The following is a 20,309-nucleotide window of genomic DNA, read 5'->3' as shown; positions in this document are numbered from 1 at the left end:
TTCGTCACTGTAGTACTCAGTGAGGGATGGGAGTAGTACATTTTAAATTACCGATTTTAAAAACTACTTGAAAAATACAAAATACACAACAAAACTACTCAATAAAGTAATGTGAGTAAATGTATTTCGTTACTTTCCACCTCTGTCTCAAATAGACTCCAAAGAACATCATGTAGTAACTGGAGGATTAAGGTAGGAGAGGGGATAGAGTTGGTGGGGGGTAGGGGAGGGGATTTAGGCACTGGGCCTTTTTAGCGTTCGCCCGTGGTGGTGGTGGTGGTGGTGGTGGTGGTGGGGTGGGGGGGAGGGGTGGTGGTGTTGAGTAAGGTTTAACTGTTGCGCATACTGATATGTTTTTCATTCATGCTGCCGGTAGTTGATATTTGAGACAGCATGCCACCATGGGACTCAGAAACTCCCCAGTAAAAGCCAAACTACATGGATCGTTTCAGACAAGTAGAACTCTATGTAGTCCTGAAACAAACTTTTATCAAACACAAACTGTCAAACATATCACACTGTGCATATATACAGTGTATATATGCACGGTGCAGTTCATTCATACTCAATAACAGCCACTTTTTGAAAAAGTGGCTGTTATTCCAGTCACACGGCTGCGCTGAAATGCTTCTTATTGAGAAATCGTCTAAAAGACAAATGTATAAACAATAATTTGTTAGAATACAGAAGGAGACGTTCTGAAATGGAATCAAGGCAATAAGGTGGAAGAGACAACTTCACAATTTAGTTTACTGTCATTATTTACTGTAATATAGCTTCATACTGATGTTTCAGGGTTACTAATAAAAACCATTAAAAGTCATTAACCAAAGGAACAACAGCTGAATGTAATTTTGGAAAAAAACCACGATTATTAGTTGTAGCCATTTTTTACAATATACATTGCAAAAGGCTATACATATTATTACACCCCCAATTGTTTAACATTGACAGCTTAATGCAAAACAATTATGACAAAACACACTGTTATAATCGGTATAAATAGAGCCTACAGTCCAGACTGAATGTTTGAAGTAGGAACAAAGGGCACACCTGCTTTTAATCACGATAATTAACATGACCGTGTTCATAGGAGACATTTGAAGTCATTCAATGTTGAGATCACTCCCAGTGATAAGCAACATTCCTGAATATTTTAGTGATGAAATAAGATGATTACAGTTGCTGTAGATGTATTTGAGAGCTGTAGTTAGTAAGTAAATAAACACACACTTCTCTGATTGGAATTATGTGTTTTAAAAATACTTAAGAGTAAAAAAGTTACAACTAATAAAACTTCTGAGTTGTAACCGATACCAACATGTTGGTATGAAGCTATTCTAAGTGATTAGGCTAATTCATAGGGAAGCAGTGTTAGTGTGCAATGACTTTTTGGGTTTGTGTTAAAGCCCTCTATCTCACACATGCAGGTGTGCGTCTGCTATATTTGCTGTTTGAACACTGACAATTTGCGTGGTCAGACTACTACTACCACTACTACTAGAAGTTGTACTAATAGATAACAATGTCATCAGCTGTGCAAAGGATGGAACCATCATTTAAATCAGAGTTGGACCACACTGAGTTGCTGATAATCAAAAAATCAGGGTTGGATATCGACCCCATTTATCAGTGCAACTCTGTTTGCATTAACTGAGGACACTCGCAGCAGCCCGGGCCTGCAGGGATGCGAGCAGCTTTAGTTCTCCTTGTCAGTTCAGAGATTCCATCAGCTGAATTGAATAGGATGTGTTTTTACAAAAAGTAGAAACCCACTTCAGTTCAAATGGTAAGCCCGTTTACTACATCACAAGCTGCATTATCCATCTCTGGCACTCATGTTGATTTCCCATCTTACACATTATTGATGATCCAATGAAATAGCAATCACGAGCACACAACACTGAGCTGAAAGTGCTGGATTCATTAGTAGTGCTTATCAGGTTTTGAGCTGACATATAGTGATCATAGTTAATAGATTTCAGCCTGCATCTGTGAACCCAAAGCTTGGCATTGTTGCTGTGATTGCTGTGGGATTAAAGAAGAGAAATAAGCTTAGCTGGGAGAAATAGCCCAGAGAACCACGTGGCTGTGATCAGGGATTGAGAGAGAGAGAGAGAGAGAGAGAGAGAGAGAGAGAGAGAGAGAGAGAGAGAGAGAGAGAGAGAGAGAGAGAGAGAGAGAGAGAGAGAGAGAGAGAGAGAGAGAGAGAGAGAGAGAGAGAGAGAGAGAGAGAGAGAGAGAGAGAGAGAGAGAGCGAGAGAGAGAGAGAGAGAAGGAGAGAGAGCTGCCGGGGGAAGGAACAGCACTCTTTGTCCAGCCCAGATGTCACCGAAGTAGACTACCATTATTGATCCACTGCTTCACACACACACACACACACGCACGCACGCACGCACGCACACACACACACACACCACATGCACTCATGCCTTAATTAGATAGCATTTAAATGGGAATTTAAAAGCAATAATGTCAATGCTGTTACAGAAACACCTTTTAGCAATGATTCACCCTTATATTTTATAAACTAGATGTTTCAGTATATGTCATTCTTTTAACTAAGATCACACAATGCACTCTGATTGATGAACCATGAGTTGGACATGTAATATAGATCAGTTTCAAGGATATTTGTGATATATTTTACACAATGCAACGCATCCAGCTTTTCTTCCTCTGCATTCCTTGTACCTTGTCTATCTAGTCTATTTATCTCTCTGGCAGACTGTGGCCTTCCTTTTAATGGGCTACTCCACGACACAAACTCCGTATGTATGTTTTGCAAAGGGTGACGGCCGGGCTGAGTAGGGAGGGGACATGCCACCCAAACTTAATCCAAACTCACAGCAGCCCAGAGGGCATTAAGGGTGGGTGGGGGTTGGGTGAACTGTTTCTTAAGCAGTTAGGCTCCTTTTTAGCATTCACCGCTCCGTCCACTTAATAAACACACTCTAAATGGGAATGAAAAAGTATACCAAAAAATTAAATAGGTCTTAAATTATACAAATGTAGGTTCTTTGTTATGGTTCTTTCCTAGTAAATAAACATTCTGATGCACAGGAAGTTATGCTTTGTTTGCAGAATAAAGAGAATAAGTGGTAAGCGTAGGCGATGGTGATGGCCAGTGTGGCTGTGCAGACAAAGTAAGGAGTGTCACCCATGGGAGCTCAACTTCATGAACACAATATTTGATTATTTGATTTATTTCTGGGAAGGGAGCAGACATATGACAGCAATGAGCATTAAGAACTTCAGTAAATAAAGAAAAAAAAAAAGAAAAAAAACAGGGATGTATGGAATGGACTCATGTATGGTACTCTTTTAAAGATATTTGCAAATATTTGCTGTCATCTCTGTCATTCTCACTTTAGTTTCACTTCAATGCAAATATGCAACTGTAACTGCTAACTGCTCCACCCCATGACACACACACACACACACACACACACACACACACACACACACACACACACACACACACACACACACACACACACACACACACACTAATCTCAAGAAACTACCATTGTTACTCCATTTATGAAAACAACTTTAGAGACAACAAACCTTTTACCCTAGACTGTATCCACCTCAATTGACCCACATTCACTGCATTGTTAGCATCATCTATTAGTCCGTAAAAGTATTTTCTCTTTTTTGAGTCAGAGAGAATGGAGGAGAATGGCTGTAGTTAGTGCAGATTGAAGGCCAGTGATGCTGCATGTCTGACCAATTTAGGGAAACAAGCTGGAAAAGTCTCCAGGCTACTGCAGCTAATCATTCAGCCCACAGAAAAACTGATCGTTAGGCGCTGATGTCAGCCTAACCTTGCCGGGATGCGTTTTAGTGAGCGTGTGTGCGCATGCACGTGTGTGTGTATAGTAAAGGGGGGTACAGAGGGATGGAAGTTTGGACTTAATCCTGTCAAAAATGCTGTTCTGATCATTGTAGAGGAGAATGACATGATTCCTTTTCTCAATTATGGGATTACAACATAAAAATACAACAAATTGATATTCTGAAAGAACAATGAATAAAAGCGAAGTCAGTGCTTTTTAAATGAGCAGGACCCTCTGTACAACGCTGTTATTGACGTGCCTGCATGTCACTATTGTTCAGCCTTTTACTGTGGGAAAAGAGGTATGGCAGACCCACTTATATGGAAATACAGGGGGCAGTTTGACTTGAGTCAAAAGAATGAACAATAGTAACAAGTGACCGTATTTGTGCAATGTAAAAGTTTTATTGTAAGCCAAATGGAATTCAAATTTGGGCAATAATTGATAGTGATAGTGATACCATGACGCCAACTCCCTTTGGTGTTATACTTAATGTGCTACTTTGTAGTGAAGGGATTGAACAGGCGTTAGGAGACAGGGTTTAGGAAGTGGTAGTAGAAATTTGACAGGGTCAAGCAGACTTTAGGGTCACTGAGGACAGAGGTGAGGAAGAGGATGAGGAGGGGGGTCGCCCAGGAGCTAATGAGCTCACCCCAAATCCACATGTGGATCAGAGATACAGTTCAACTCCACACAGCGCAGGCTGTGGGCCATGTGTATCTATCATCTATTCTGAGGGTTTCTATTCAGCAAGGAAAAACAAGTATAAGGCTACCATTCTTCATTTTCATTTCATCTATCTCCCAATCATATTTATTTAATTTTTATACAAAGAATGCCTGTTACAGACAAAAATAGCACGAATACTCTCCTCTCAATCACTGACTTAAGTGTTGTTATGAGTGTGAGTGATTACATTAGGCTCTCTCAAGTGAGACCCTCGTTGTAGCCCATGCTTTTGTAAACGTTGGAAAATCAGATTGTAAAGATAATTTCGGCTTTTCACCGAGATGGCTTTCTGGTTGACAAGATGGATGTATTACATGATATTAAAGGGAAAGTGCGGCAGTTTTACACATCAAAGTGTGTTTACAGGTTTTAAGGGGTACTATGTTGACATTTTTTTTTTATAAAGCCCTTTGTGGCTCCAAAAAGAGGTGCACAATGTCTGATAGATTGTTAGTGATCAAATATTGTTGTATCTGACTGCAGGCTGATGTTGGGAGACGTTAGTCACCTGTCAGATACAAGTGGGATTGTTGTGGTTGTGCTTGAAGTCACTATTTCTAGCTACAGAAGCTCATTGTCTCATAATTGGCATGTTAGCATAATTATAATGAATAATTAATTAACTTAAATGAATGAATGATTTTTCAGTGGTTAATCCATCCATCCATCCTTCCATTTTATGTTGCTTATCTGGGTCCAGGTCGCATTCATTTGGATAATTATATCACTCAGAATTATTGTTATGTACTGCTGTGAAGTACTGACAAAATGTGATATGATAATAAATAATTTGTTGCCATATCATCCCTACAGGTTTTCCACCATACTTGGCTGGTACGATCATGAAACAGCCAGATATTAAATTGGGTTTGATGTTGTGTTTGAAAAAGTCTTACATTTTATTTGGTGAACCCTGCAGAAATCCTGATTGTGGGTAATGTGGGTGTTCCTTTTCCTTATGTTTCGCATCAAAGTGGAATTCAGTTACTGTATTTAGTGTGTAGAGAGTATATGGGAATCCAAACCTCAAGTGATTGCTTGTTATATCCGGTGTATGTACCCTGTTAATAAGAGCAGAAACAACAGATTTTTACCACGTCTGAATTTGTGCTCCCGCTTTGTGTTTTCTGGGCCGCTGCTTGCTACCTACCTCAGTTCCCAGCTGCCTCTCTATCCGTCTATTGCTCGGGGCCTTGCAGTCAACTACACAGGGAAGAAGAGACCAAAGACAGGGAGCTTTTTAGTACCCCCTCCCACCTTCCCACCTTCCCACCACCACCACCACAACACACACAGCCCCAGCTCCCCACATCCACCAGCAGCAGCAGCAGCACCACCACCACCTTTTTCCATTGGCTCTTGATGTTTTGTAAAGAATCCCCCAGCACACTCACACCCTCCCTTCAGCTATCCCCCTGGCCTCAGTGCCCTGTTCCCACATTGTATCCAGATGTGAGGAGGACAGTTGAGGGGAGGAAGGTAGGGGCCCCTGGTAGTGCCCCCCCCACCCCCTGCCCCAAACACCATCTCAGCTAAACACATCCCAAGACTGGAGGTTTTCCAATACTACCAGTTTAGAATGAGTGAGACCTGCAGAGTAGATATCCCACTTTAATACACATGCGACTTTCATTTCAATATCAGAAATCAGAAAAGGATTTATTGCCCCAGTAAGTTACATATGTAATATGTCTACATATTAGACATAAATAAGAAATAACCAATAAATACAGAAACAAATATATACAAAATAGCTGTTTAGCATAAGAAAAAGGAGGCTGAATGGGTTGAATGCAGAATGCAAAAAATATATAGTTTGTGCAATGGGCAGATGTTAGTCCAGGATGAAGGTTAGTGCAAAGTGTAGTGACTAGGGATGGGGGGGGTTAAGCGTCAATGTCATATTCCATGATGTTTAGAATTGTGCACACACACAAACATCTACATACCACATCATAACCTATTGTATCATCATGCTTCTGTTTTTTATCCTTTAAACTAAAACCATAGAGAATCTGTTTCTCTTGAGGCCGACTGGCTGTGATCGTCTAATCCCTGGCTGTAGAACTCTATTTAAAGAGCATAGCCACTAATCCCATCATATTATACCTGATCAACTCCACAAAATCTACCAATTAATAGTCTTAAAATTGGTCACAGAAGCCTGTCTTCCCTAAAAACCAAACCCCAATGAGTCGCATAGAAAAATCTGACCCATTTATGGAGTCTTAACCTAATGCATAGTCTCAAACAGAGAGGCGGGTGGGGGTACAGCCTAAACATGGCTGTGCCTCCTCATCTAGAAAAGGAGCTGACAATGGGAACTTAAAAAAACAACATCTGCATATTTACACCAGTTACCATTTGCACCTAATTGAGACCATCTTAAACTGTACATTACCCCCAGACCACAGATGCTATGGGTGCACCACTCTACTGTGGACTGTTGTAGCTGGCTGCTGCACGTATTCCGATGTGACTACATGTACATGCATATCGATTTTCAAAACAAGGTTTGAGGCTGGAGTCCCACAAGCAGTTGGTATGCTTAGGTCTAAATACCTGGACAGCAGGCTCCACAGGCATCATTGTCCCAGATAGATCTGAGGTAGAGGTTTGTGTGCTATACTTGTATGTATTAGTTTTTTTTTTTTTTTTTTAAAGAGCTGGTACTGCCAACTCTTTAACTGAAGCAGCAGAGAATGTTGTGCCAAATTTGAGAAAAATGTGTCAAAATTGATTTTTAAAAACGCCAATTATCATTAGTAAACCTGTTAGAGCAATTCTAATAGTGAGCGTGGAAAAGCCCCCGAAACATCATTTCATACACAACACATTCTCATACCTCAACAACATCATTTCATACACAACACATTCTCATACCTTAACGACATAATTTCATACACAACACATCCTCCTACCTTAAGGACATAATTTCATACACAACACATCTTCATACCTTGACGACATTATAGGTCGATTTCCAAAGACTCCCAAAACAACAAATACGACTATTTACTGCCGCGCGGTGGCGGTTTAATCATGTGACCATTCTATTTAACGTAACGGGCGTAGTTTTAAACCAGTTGAAAACGCTGTGAAGCGGAACTACTTTAGGGAACAAAAATACTTTTGAAACATCAGGGTTTTGGTTAAAATAAGTCACATAAAAATACTAAAATGAGGATGTAATGTGACGGACTAAAGTCCATAAAACTGATGAAAAATGACAGTTGACGTTTGGTTTCATACAGGACACGAATCCCGGTCTCCTGAGTAAAAGTCCTGGCACTCTGATACTCTGTCACCTCACTACAGCTTCTGCACTATGATAATTACTACAGCCTTGTGAGTTCGTCGCCTAACAAGAAATATAATTTTTGGTCGCACAATCGACCCATGTGGTCGTTTTCTGGGTGAGGACGGGCTGTTCATACTAAGCTATTATATTAAAACAAGTTCTACTACTAATAGTGTGGGACCAATTCAAAGTATCTCATTAGAATCAGTTCAACAAGTGTGGCATTGATTCATTGTACAATACATTTGTAATGAATTAAGCTGCATCATACCAACAATATCAGATACAATACCTAACAGTGTGTCTGATCTGCAATAAACGGCCATTGCTATCTTATGACAGTCTATCTCTTGTGTATAGTGTATGACACATTCTGCTCATAATTGCTGCTTGATACCATATTTACAGTGGAGCTCCCTCTGATCCTTTCATAACATTGTCTGGACATCTCGAACCGTAGTTTTCTTTTCTTTTCTTATGTAACAGTTATTCTGTATGTATATATTTGTTTTTTTCTGTATTTATTGTGTATTCCATATTAATGCTTAATATGTTTGTTTGTTTATGTATGCACTTTCCACCAAGGTAAATTCCACATAAGTGTACTTATTGTGGCAATTAAACCTTTTCTGATTCTGATGTAATCACAATATTGATTGCTGTCACCATCTATCTGTTCTTTCTTGGTTAGCTAAAGCTTTGTGTTTCCAGTTCGTACCCATGGCACTGTTGGATTTGCTTATCTTACATATTCATACAAATACATGCAAGGTAACCTAAAGACTCTCTCTGTCTTTGTGAGTGTGTGTGTGTGTGTGTGTGTGTGTGTGTGTGTGTGTGTCTAGGAGTGAGTTGTCTCCATTTTTAGTAACCCATCCTGCAGTCTTTGAGTCTGGGCTGGGCACAGTGTGTTGTGTAAAGCTGGTCCACTGGTGCGATGTGGAGAAAATGACAGTGTTCGTAATCCTCTGTCGCTTATTTCTTGTGTAACAGACCTGACGCTTTTTTAGCGTTGGCAGATTGGCTGTGTTGGTTGTGTTGGCTGGCTTAATGGCTGTTTTTGCTGCCTGGCTGATGCAGGTAACTCCCGTTGGAAGTGTCTGATCTCTCCAGGGAAAAGCTGCGCAAACATGACTGCTTGATGCAACATTTGCTTTCTCCTGTATAACCCTCGGCTGCTCCTCTGAATTAAGAGTTCAACGTTAAGTGGAGTGCAGAGTGGAGCTGATTCTGTGACGTTATGCAAAATTTCAAAAAGGAATGAAATGCTTCAACACAAAAATCTATAATCTACATTAAATTAGACGTCTCCAACTTTCATTCTTTTCAAAATGCAAAAGCTGGCTATATATGGTACTGCTAGTATTACTGCTAATACTGCTATGACAACTACTACCTTTAATGAAATAGCCCATATTTCCTATGTTGCCGTGATTTATTAGTACAGCATAAACATACACTATTTCCTGTGCTAAGAGTGGGTTTTTGAAAGAGTACAGACATTGTTGTGTCATATATACAAACTGCATTCAAATTCTGGACACATATCTCCTGTTAGTTAATATATCTAGCTGAAGAGTGAGACAGGGCTCGCAGCCAGCCAGCGTTGTACTCTACAGTTTGTCCTCAATATCAGGGTCAGTCCCAGAATCACCATTAGTAATTGATTATTGGTGTCTAATACAGAGCAACTACACAGGCTTGGTACTATACTGTAGCCTACATGTCATAATAACAAACTAAAGCTAATTAACACAATATGATGTTACTGTAGTGTCTCCAACAGTGTTTTCAGGAAGTAGAACCAAAAAAGGGCCATGTATATATATATATATATATATATATATATATATATATATATATATATATATATATATATATATATGTGAGCAAGTTTTACAAACCCTGACCACACACTGTTGCCAAGCCTATGGAGGAAACTTGCCTTCATTTAAATTAAAATAAAAAGTTGTCACTTGACAGCAATTTCTTACCATTAGTATCCCACGGACATTGTGTAGCCCATTACCAGACAGATTGTCATTCATGCCAGTGTAGGTGTGCTGCATGCTGCCAGATGTCGATCTGGTAAATCCACTTACTGTCTCAACACAGTAAGTGGTGCAGAGCGGGTTGTGTTGGTGAGTTTAATGCAAACAGGCGGGTTGAGGAATGCTGCTTGTGTACCGACAAGATGCTGTGATCTGGTTTTCTTAAGCCCACCTGCACCAGAAGGGAAAGAAAGTGAACCAGAGAAATGGCTGTCACATAATTGAGATGTTAATCCCCTACCTTATTTCTGCTGTATTTACATTACACATATTACATGGTTTCAATTTGCAGTATGTTCCTATTTTGAACTTAAAGTATGTCATTTATGTAGGTGTGTTCGTTGTTTGGCAAATATGCACGGAGGCATTTCACACCTCAGCACCTCAACCATTTTCTAGTAGCTGCCTTTATGAAACTGGCATTTCCAGTCAAACCTCAGCCATTAAAGACATTAGGGCGATTCTTTTTTTTACTGGTACTTAGAAACATCTGTCAAAACAGAGGAAAAAGTAAGTAAAAAACTCACTGTTTCCCATACATCACCACCGATCCTGCACAAACATACCTACGCACAAACCTGACGCACACGCACGTGCGCACACACACACACACACACACACACACACACACACACACACACACACGCACATGCTGCGCATATTGTTGCACACTATACATTGTGGGTTGATTGGGGGGTGAGGGGGTTAGTGTGTAACTTTACTAGCAGATTGTCTCAGTAGGACTATTGGATGAATGTTGAAAAAGTGGATCCTGGCCAATTTCCTGTGCTGTGGTTGCACTGCAAATAATATCTGTCATAATAAGCCGTGTAGTTTGGTATTGAGTGATTCAGTCATGCAGCCGCAAAGAAAGTTTGAGTGAGAAAACACCAGACAGAGTCTAATAACCAGAAAGACACATTTGTTTTTCGTACCCATCTTCTCATCAGAAGTGGTGATCAATAGTCCCGGAAAAAAAAAAAAAACTACTCCTGTATGATGGACATTTTCTGCAGTGTGCAGCCCACGGCCTGCATTTCTCTCTCTTTTTTTTTTGCTCTCTGTCTGCCTAGATCTCTCACATCTCCCTCTCAGTCAGCTCCTATTATCCCAATCTATCTCCTGCCGTGACTTTACATCACTATTTACCACTTATCTTCCCTCTGCTGCCCTCCCTCTCATTATTTGCTCTGCCTTTTCTACTCTCCTTGACATACATCTCTCTCCCTCTCGCTCTTCAGATGCTGCCTTGTTTTCCTGAGTATTAGTTTAGAGTTTTTTTCCCCCACTGGGTCGGTTAACAAGCCGGCATGATTTCATCAATGTGAATCAGTCAGCCTGATAAGACGTGACCCAGATGGGATCTCCGGCTCTTTTTATACAGCCATCCATCAAGACCACGTAGCCAACATACTCTCTCTCTCATGCGGTAATGCCTGTCAACCTTCGTATGACAGAAATGTGTCATGTAGCTTCAGTGCACTCTCTAGAAAAACTCTGTGTCCCGCATAAAAGACTAAGAACGTCTGTTATTCTCATCTAGCAGCCCAAGTTCCTGTGTGGTGCTTATTCTGCTAGTTTGTTTTTTATAATTATTTTTGGCTATGTAATCCCGGGCAGATGTTACAGCACACACACAAACAAAACAAAAACACTCCTAGAATATTCCTTAAGGGACTTATGATGGTCAATGATGAGTTTATGTTAACCTTATTGAACTTTGTGGTATTTTTATATTTCCAGTTGTATCACTTTCATATTCCTATAATAATCACACGCAGACTGAAAGTAGGACACAATATATAATGGGCGGTAACATTTTTTTTATTGTATCTCTTTCAAGGAAAGAGTTCATTTTGGGAAATGATGAAAGATACCACTCTTATATCTGTGTGATAAATACAAAGCTATCACCAGCAGCTTGCTAGCTTAGCTTAGCATAAAGGTGGGAAGCCTGGCTCTGTCCAAAGGAAACAATATCCACTCGTTTAAAGCTCACTAATTGTGTTCAGCTCACCAGGAATTCCAGTTCGTCCTGTTGTTTCTCTCCGGTCTTCCGGACTAGTAATTGAAGTTCTTGTTTTAAATGTAGACTTTTGTCTGATGTAATGTATATTAGTACCATATCAATCCTGGAAAATAGCCCTATTACAGTAATATTGTGATATTGATTTCCACCACATCTGCCAGCACTATTATCACTACAGTATTACTAGAATTAAGACTTCATAGTGTGTCAGTGATGATTTAGTTCAGTTAGGTTTGAGGTTATGTTCTATGGTAGTTTTATTTCATTAGGTGTCATAATAATATGCCTATACTGTTTCTATGACAGTCCTATTAGGATGTATAGTGTCTATATGGTACCCAAAGATAATTGGCGGATCTATCGTGGCACTGCTTTTTATTTTGCACATGCACACACAGAGAGGGTCCAGTGTACTCTGCACAATAACACTTTTCCAGGGGATTCAATTGGATTTTACCCACAGGTTACTTTGTTTGGAGCTGTGCTTCTTTATAATGTGTATGTGTTTTGTCGGCTTGTGTGTTTGTACTTTAGAGCAGTGTGAACCACCTCGCAACAACAACCGCCTGTTGAAGCCCACACACTCTCTCTGTAGTAGAGCCATCAGGAGATTTCTGTGGAAACCCTCCCATCCTGCCTGCCAGTTTGTGTGTGTATGTGTGTGTGTGTGTGTGTGTGTGTGTGTGTGTGTGTGTGTGTGTGCAGGTGGTAAGGAAGAGTCAAAGGCAGATCTGTTGCCCTGTGAAGTTCTCATATCTCTCCTCTTGACAACTCTTACAGGATGTGTTATTCAGATTTTGCCTCAAGGTAAAGACAGGGTTTAAAACAAGACGCACAGCAAGTAGCAAAAACAAGAAACCGTGTAAATGAGTTGTCAAAGAAAATTCAAACAGACATAATGTGTGCACTCACAGGAAAAAAAAAGATATCATACTGCTTATGCAACACCTCCTCATGGACTTTTGTTCCTAAAAACATGCATTGATGGTCAATTTAGCTATTCAGGAATGAGATGACAGACTCCAGTAGAACATTGACCTGACAGCTCCATGCTAACACATTTTGAATACTGTGTCGAACAGCAAGTCATTTGAATTTGAGATCATGCTAGTGGAATTTCGAATCTTAAAATCACTGCAGGTAATCTTGGTATCAGTGTTCTTGTTTGTTTTTTTAAACTGATGCGCTTTAAGGTTGAAATCTCTTTTTTCCTTCTGGCAATAGCAGGTGCAGTGAGGGTAGTGCCGTTTTCTCATACAAACTCCGGACAATGTCAGACGAATCAGGTCCGGACATTGTCCGGAGTTGCCCTTTTGCACATGTAGCACCCAACAGGAGATTGTCTGACATGTTCTCGTAGTCTGGCTATCACCAGACCAAGCTCAATCTTTTAAGATTGAACTTTAGTCTGGGGAGTCTGCTTTGTATTTTCTACTGCACAAGAGGCGTGATCAACGGGCATAGTACAAATGACTCTGTACGCAATTGGATAGTCCTTCAACCAATCAGACCAACGATCCGGGTGACGTACTTTTGCAGAGAGCGACGCGAAAACTCCAGGCAGGAAACTTGTCAACAACCGTGTTGGTTTGTAGCATTGATCAGCGGGTTTGCAGAAGCAGCAATGGCGTCGAGCGATTTTTGCAGGTTGTGTAAAAAAAAACATGATTTGATGACGATTTATTTGCTAAACTAAAGAAGCCATTGAGCATCGTCATTGTGTTAAACCCGCCAATAGCGCGCCAGGTGGATAAGCCAGTTTGTGATTGGTCCCCGCAGATTTGTAACGGAAGCAGGACAGAAAAATGTACAGGTTTCCAGCCTGAGCTGCAGGGAGAAATGAAATCACCGGCAGATCAGGCTGGGTTTACCCAATCTAGCATTCTCGCCTACTGGAAATAGTTTGTTTGGTTTAGGTGAGGTCTTTCCGTTCCTTATAGAGATAATTTCAGCATCGGCCCGTACGTACACAAGTTCCCAAATGTCGTCTCTGCAGTTAGACATTTTGTTTTATATTTTTGGATATTTTAATTGTATTCTTGTATTCTTAGATTTAATAGAAAAGTCATCAACACGCCCATTCGCTCGCTGTGAATTCTCCAGACAATGACCTGCTCTATTCACACATGGGCTAAGTGACTTTTGTTCTGCGGCGCTGGCAGGGTATTACAAATACATTTGCGTTCTCACATACAGCTCTTCTGGGTAATGTCTACATGAGTTCAGGGTTGCAGTGCATGTTTGAAAGGGGCTTAGGACTCAGGGTCCAGGGTCCGGAGTCCTGAGAACTGACAACTGTCTGCGGTAGATTCTATCAGCTGTTATCAGCTTGTTAATGTTAATCTCAAGCTCTCTACCTGCATTTAGACCTAGGAGGAACATTTATACATTGCACAACAGTGATTATTTTGAAATGTCTGTCTTGCTGAAGAACACATTGGTAGGTAATACTGCAACACTTGATCCATTCCACCTTGTGTGTGTGTGTGTGTGTGTGTGTGTGTGTGTGTGTGTGTGTGTGTGTGTGTGTGTAAACTCACTAACCACTGGGGCATCTTGCTGCGGCGAGCAACAAAATGAAACTGTTATATCAGAAAGTGTGACAGCGTAAAAGACTGGTGGCCAGCTTTCAGGTCACCAGTCTAATTACACTTCAGAGAGACTGATTTAGGTTCAGTTGCAGAGGTTATTTGGGGGCCGCAAACGGATGGAGGAGCGCAGAGGAAGAGGAGGTATAGAAGACAGAGAGAGAGTTTGGAGAAGGATGGACAGTTGGGCATGGAGTGAAAAGAGATGGAGGAGTTTCAATTTAGATTTCAATCGAACACTATTACCACGAGTGCCTCTCCTGCTTTCGCCGCAATTACATCAACAAGTTGCAGCAAGTTGCGGTTTCACCTCTGCTTCTGGTGCGTTTCTGCTCCATCCTTCTCCGGCCCATTCTGCCTCTCTATGCCTTTGATGTCAGTGTGAGGGAACACGTAGAAGGAAAACAATTTTTGCAGCCATTTGCGAGGATCCGAAAAGAAAACAAGGAAACATATTATCTTTCAAGCACGGTTGCAACTTTCTAAATGACTTGTTGAGAAATGAATGTTTGAGTGCTTTTAAATGTCGATCCTTGTAGGGGAAACGAGCGAGATCCTGTTACATAAGCACATTTTGATCATCCTTACATCTACTCTAGTAGTTTAAGATTAAGGTTTGGATTTAGGTTTATGGTTGAAGATGAAGGTCTGGGTCAGGGTTAAAGTTGTGTTTAAGAAGAGGAAGAGTTTATGCAGAAAGCATATCATATTGGTTGTGAACGCTAAGGTAGTTTAGATCATGTAATGATAGTTTAGTCTGCATTGCACGGTGACAACGGATCTCAATGTGTGTGTATACATGTGTGTGTGAGGAATGCTGCTGTGGTGCAGAAGGGAGGAGGGACTCTATGGACAGGAGCACCCAGGGGTTAACGAGCAGTGTGAGAAAAACAGGCAGTGTTTGAGAAGGGTGGGGGGAGACACACACAGACACACACACACACACACACACACACACACACACACACACACACACACACACACACACACACACACACGTCCACAATGAGCCCCAGAGAAATCTAAAGATGGCCGGGCCCATGAGAGAAAGCAGCTCTTGTTGGCTTTAAACAGAGCTACATGATAGCAGCAGGTATCACTCCATGTTGATCAGTTCCTTGCTATTTTAAAATAATAAACAATGCAATAAAGGACAATGCATGCAATTATTCTAAATGTATTACCAACAGATGCACAGTTTAGTTCTGGAAATGTTGACAGATTGTGTTAGTTTGTTGTTGTTTGTTTATCGCATTTTGACCCTAGTTCCTTTTTGTCTTCAAAGATCCAAAATAATGTTTCAAGAAAATACACAATAGTAATAAGTCACACAGTGCAACAGTCAGTTGTGCATGTACAGGTGCATACCAATCATTTTGAAAAAGAATCAGTCTAAACAGGTAGCTGTTTCCGTCACATTTACATAATTTCCTACAAAGTGTTTTGTTAGTGTTTAATGAGGTGTACTCTATACGGCTGGGAACCGTCCCCTTCTCCTCCTGAACCAGTCCAGTAATCCCACTAGCATGGACTGGTCACCAAAATGTAACATGACAGTATTGACTCAAACACCTGCCACTTCCTACACACGCATAAACAGAGACCCAGTGGACTCTTTTCTATCCAAAGGCCCTTCTCACGCAAATAGAGTGGGCAGGCAAGATCCCTTCTCAGCCTATTTATCAGAGGTGGGGTTTGAGAAGGGACAGACAGCGTAGGCCCCCTCTATTGTTCTGGCTGGGTTTAAGGGATGGGGGGGGGCGCAGAGATGGAACTAGGGATAGGATGGGAATTGGAGACCCCAACAATGCCACTAAACCCCCCACTGTTCTTCCTGCTTATGAGCATGACCTGCTCTGACAGACCAGGGACAGACCCTGTATAGAGGGAATCTAGACCAAAACTATAACAAAACTGCATCCACATTGTTTGTTGAGCAAACCTAAACTCCTCCTAGATTAGACCTACATTGGAGACAATTTTGTGTCAGGAGTCACATCAATCAAAGTACAGCCAAACTACCAAACCTCTTGATGTGATAAGTTCTTGTGATTTTTTTTTTTACCGTGTGTATACTTTGGGTTTTTGTCTACCCATAGTCAAACAAAAATGACTCAAATAAGCACCAACGAGACAAACTAGACCAGAATTAGTCATGTGCCAAAACTAGAGTCGAAACTGGAGTTGAAATTGAGTCAAAATAGAGTGGAAAAAGAGCCAGACCTGATTCAGGCTTAATGAGCTGCCAGTCTAGACACAATCTAAAGTCAAAATAGACCTGAATCATGACGCATTCACTGCAAAACTGACGAAACACAGAGCTGCACCACATCCATCTGCATGTAGTCTCTAAAGGACTGTCCCATCTAGCACACACACACACACACACACACACACACACACACACACACACACACACACACACACACACACACACACACACACATGTGCATACATGGCCAGATGTGGTTATGTGCAAGTATTTGAGCAATGTAAGTAAATCCTGGAATGAGCACATACATTTTAACAATGTTTTAATAACAATGTAGGAATAATGCATACAGCAAAGTCCTTTGAAGTCTTTTGTTTTATTTAAATAATTACATATACAGCATTCTTGAAAGTGTTCTTTCTGTAGTGTTTATAGTTTTTATGTATACCTATATAGTGAACAGAATAAGAGAATAACTTTTCCCCACTTTCAACTGCAGACAGTCTTTGATCAATGGGATAGAACGGAATCTACATTAATTATCAGCAGTTGAAGCAGAACACTGTCTGTCAACCACAAAGTTTGCAAAAAGCTTCTTTTGTGCTCCACAGCTGACATGTTTGTCTTGTGTGTGTGTGTGTGTGTGTGTGTGTGTGTGTGTGTGTGTGTGTGTGTGTGTGTGTGTGTGCATCCAGCTGTGCTTTACCCCTCTCTCTTCATCGTGGAGCTTGCAGCAGACCTCTTTGTCTACCGGTTTAGAGCAGGGTGTGAGGTGAAGAGCAGTTTGTTCATAATGGATTATTGATTGGTCTGAGAATACACTGGCTCTGCACTGTGTGTGTATGTGTGTGTGTGTGTGTGTGTGTGTGTGTGTGTGTGTGTGTGTGTGTGTGTGTGTGTGTTTAAGACTCCATACCATCTCATCTGTTCCACTCTGAGCACTGAATGTCTCCACTTTATGAGCAACTGAACAGAGGATAGCAAGGTTTTTTGTAAAGTGCTCTCTGTATGTTATGCAGTTGCTGTGTGTGTGTGTGTGTGTGTGTGTGTGTGTGTGTGTGTGTGTGTGTGTGTGTGTGTGTGTGTCTGTATGGGCTGTTAAGCTCTCAATGCTGCCTGTATAAAACAGTGTTAAAAGCCCAGTGTACAGCACATATAGACTTTCAAAAGATGTGTGTTGACAACATTAAAAGCCCCCTCTGTTTTGCTTCTTGATTTCTCAGTTTCCCGTCGTGTGTGTGTGTGTGTGTGTGTGTGTGTGTGTGTGCGCGCATTTAAACAAGAGGCCCACTCTTTATTTCCCACCGCTGTGTATTTTTTTCTTAACCTCTAATGCTCGTCTCTGTGCTGCTGTGTGGGAGGGAAGCAGAGCCCATCACGGGTGAAGGATGTCCCGCACGAGGACGACCTACAGTCATTATCAGTGATAAGGTGACAGTGTGAGTGAGTTGGTGTGTTATGAAAGCCAATCTCTGCACCCTTGGGTGCAGGAGATTTGTGTCATGGCTGCCTCTGAGATGATTGCTATGATAAAGGTGCTTCCTGGCTGGATGACGGTGTTTTCTATCACAGAGGAGCAAAACATTAAGGCTCTGCAACTTCTGCTGAAGCTTTGTTTAACTCTTTGTGAAAATTCTTTTTAAATGGTAGAATGCAGTAGTTCTGTTTTGGAACCAAATATCAATACTTTTTTTTCATATTAGTGAACCAAATGTGTTCTGCTAGCTGGATTTGTGGCCTCAAGGGGGAGCAATTGAGCATATAGCAATTATGACAGACCACTTAGTTTAGAACTGGATTATTTTCCACCTAAACTTGTTGACAGGTATCGCATTGTTTGACATAGAGAGTCAGAAAGGCCTCTAATAAACATCAAGAGTTTCTGCAGAGCTGGACTGGTCATTGATAATTGTGTTGTGTTTTTCACGGTGTCATGGTAATATTGATATTAAACTTAGTTTCTACGTTAAAATTCTGGCTTTGTGACAGTACTAATGAATGTGAAAACAAGTACGGAACAGAACACCTTACAGCTGTAGCAAAAGTAGGTTCTCTGCCGGCCTGCACGCACAGTTTAACACTGTTTGTTTCAAGACTCACTCCAGATGTGATCCTCAGGAGTGTCAGGAACAGAAATAGCCAGGCTGTTCTGAAAAGGTTGTGTATGGATGGGAAAATAAGAGTGGATTTCCTCTTCTTGCCTGACCTCAGCCGCTGCGGTTCAGCATTCAGAAAGCAGAACAGCAGAGGTTCAGCATGCAAGGAAGGAGGGGGGGGGGGAAAGAACAGTTTGTTTTTGTTTGACACAGCAGTCATTATCAGCCGAGTGTTGGCCTCCACTCACTCCCAGTGACTCATGGTAGGGCAGCTTAAGTGTCCATTAATGGCATGTCTGATATCAGACCAATGACATTCCCAACTAGGGTTGGACTGGTCTTAAGTATTTAAAGGTGAGCAGAAAAACTTGAGTTTCCATCAGACTACAGCATTTAAACACACACTATCTCCAGTCTGTGTGGAGGATGTCAATGACAGTCAAGGTTTACAAAGTGGACTGTTCTTGCTAGCTTCAGGAAGACACTTTATCCATTTACTGTACCATGTTGGCCTTTAGCAGAGCTTTTCTCTTTTTTGATGACTTCGATGATTGCTAATCTTGTCCGTCTCTCCTGGACAGTTTCTCCCTCTTTAAGCCCCCCCCCCCCTTTGCCTGTATGGCGAGGAGCCTGCATTGTTTCCCTTCTGGGGGCTAATCTCATTACATTTCAATTTGCACATACAACTGTCTGGTGGATGACAGGCTTACTGTTGAATAGTCTCAACCCGCCTGGCCCTCCTGACCCCCAATCAGCAGGGCCATTTAACAGGAAATAAGATTATAATCCTCTGTTTTTAGTGCCAGAACTGGAAGAAACTACTAAGTATTAATGAGTAACATTAGGATGTGGAGACAGCAAGCAGATGGAACAGATGGAAGGGGAAACTATAGTGGATGGATAGACGGGGTTGGACAGCTTTGTGTTCCTTATTTTGCTGATTTACAGTATGTCCATCATCACCTAATTGTGTATCATGCCATGTGCTGGAAGTAACTCCCTCAAGCTTTGTTGTTCCTCATTTAAGTGATGTGTCAAGCTGATCAATATTTTAATCTTTCCAGTAAACCTAATCTCATAAATTCAAGAAATTCACTTGGTCACATTTGAGGTTTTTATACTTCATAAACAGTGTGATAATAAGTGTGAATATCTTATGTAACTAAACTGTAATTAAATCAGTCCTATCAAACACTGCACCTGTGTGAATACAATGCTGTACTGTACAAATAATCAATATGGTGTTATGGGGTTCAACTGAAAACTGCACACTGCTGTGCTGTTTCATGTGATTGCACAAGGGACACAGATTACATTAACAATATTAATATTCCTGTAGGCTATGCAATAAGAATTCTAATGTGTAAAAACATGCTAGCAGCTCTGAGGCTGTACCTAGAAACAGTAATGCTTTGAACGAGATGTTAAAGTCAGCATGCTAACATGCTCACAATGAAAATT

General features: G+C 41.0%; 1 protein-coding gene across 4 annotated transcripts in view; it reads left to right on the top strand.

Moving 5' to 3' along the window:
* The window catches only part of LOC144519984 (zinc finger protein 516-like), a 49,770-nt gene that overhangs the window by 7,476 nt on the left and 21,985 nt on the right, over positions 1 to 20,309 (top strand). The window contains exon 1 of one of the 4 annotated variants that reach the window (XM_078253545.1): positions 18,164 to 18,183. The exons of the other annotated variants lie outside the window; for them this stretch is intronic. The gene's annotated coding sequence lies outside the window, so the exon portion shown is untranslated. Of the gene's footprint in view, positions 1 to 18,163; positions 18,184 to 20,309 lie in introns of those variants that run through there. 4 annotated transcript variants of the gene reach the window in all.

Source organism: Sander vitreus, chromosome 6 (assembly GCF_031162955.1).
Source record: "Sander vitreus isolate 19-12246 chromosome 6, sanVit1, whole genome shotgun sequence".
Lineage (NCBI taxonomy): Eukaryota > Metazoa > Chordata > Actinopteri > Perciformes > Percidae > Sander > Sander vitreus.
This window is presented reverse-complemented; position numbering and strand designations above follow the sequence as displayed.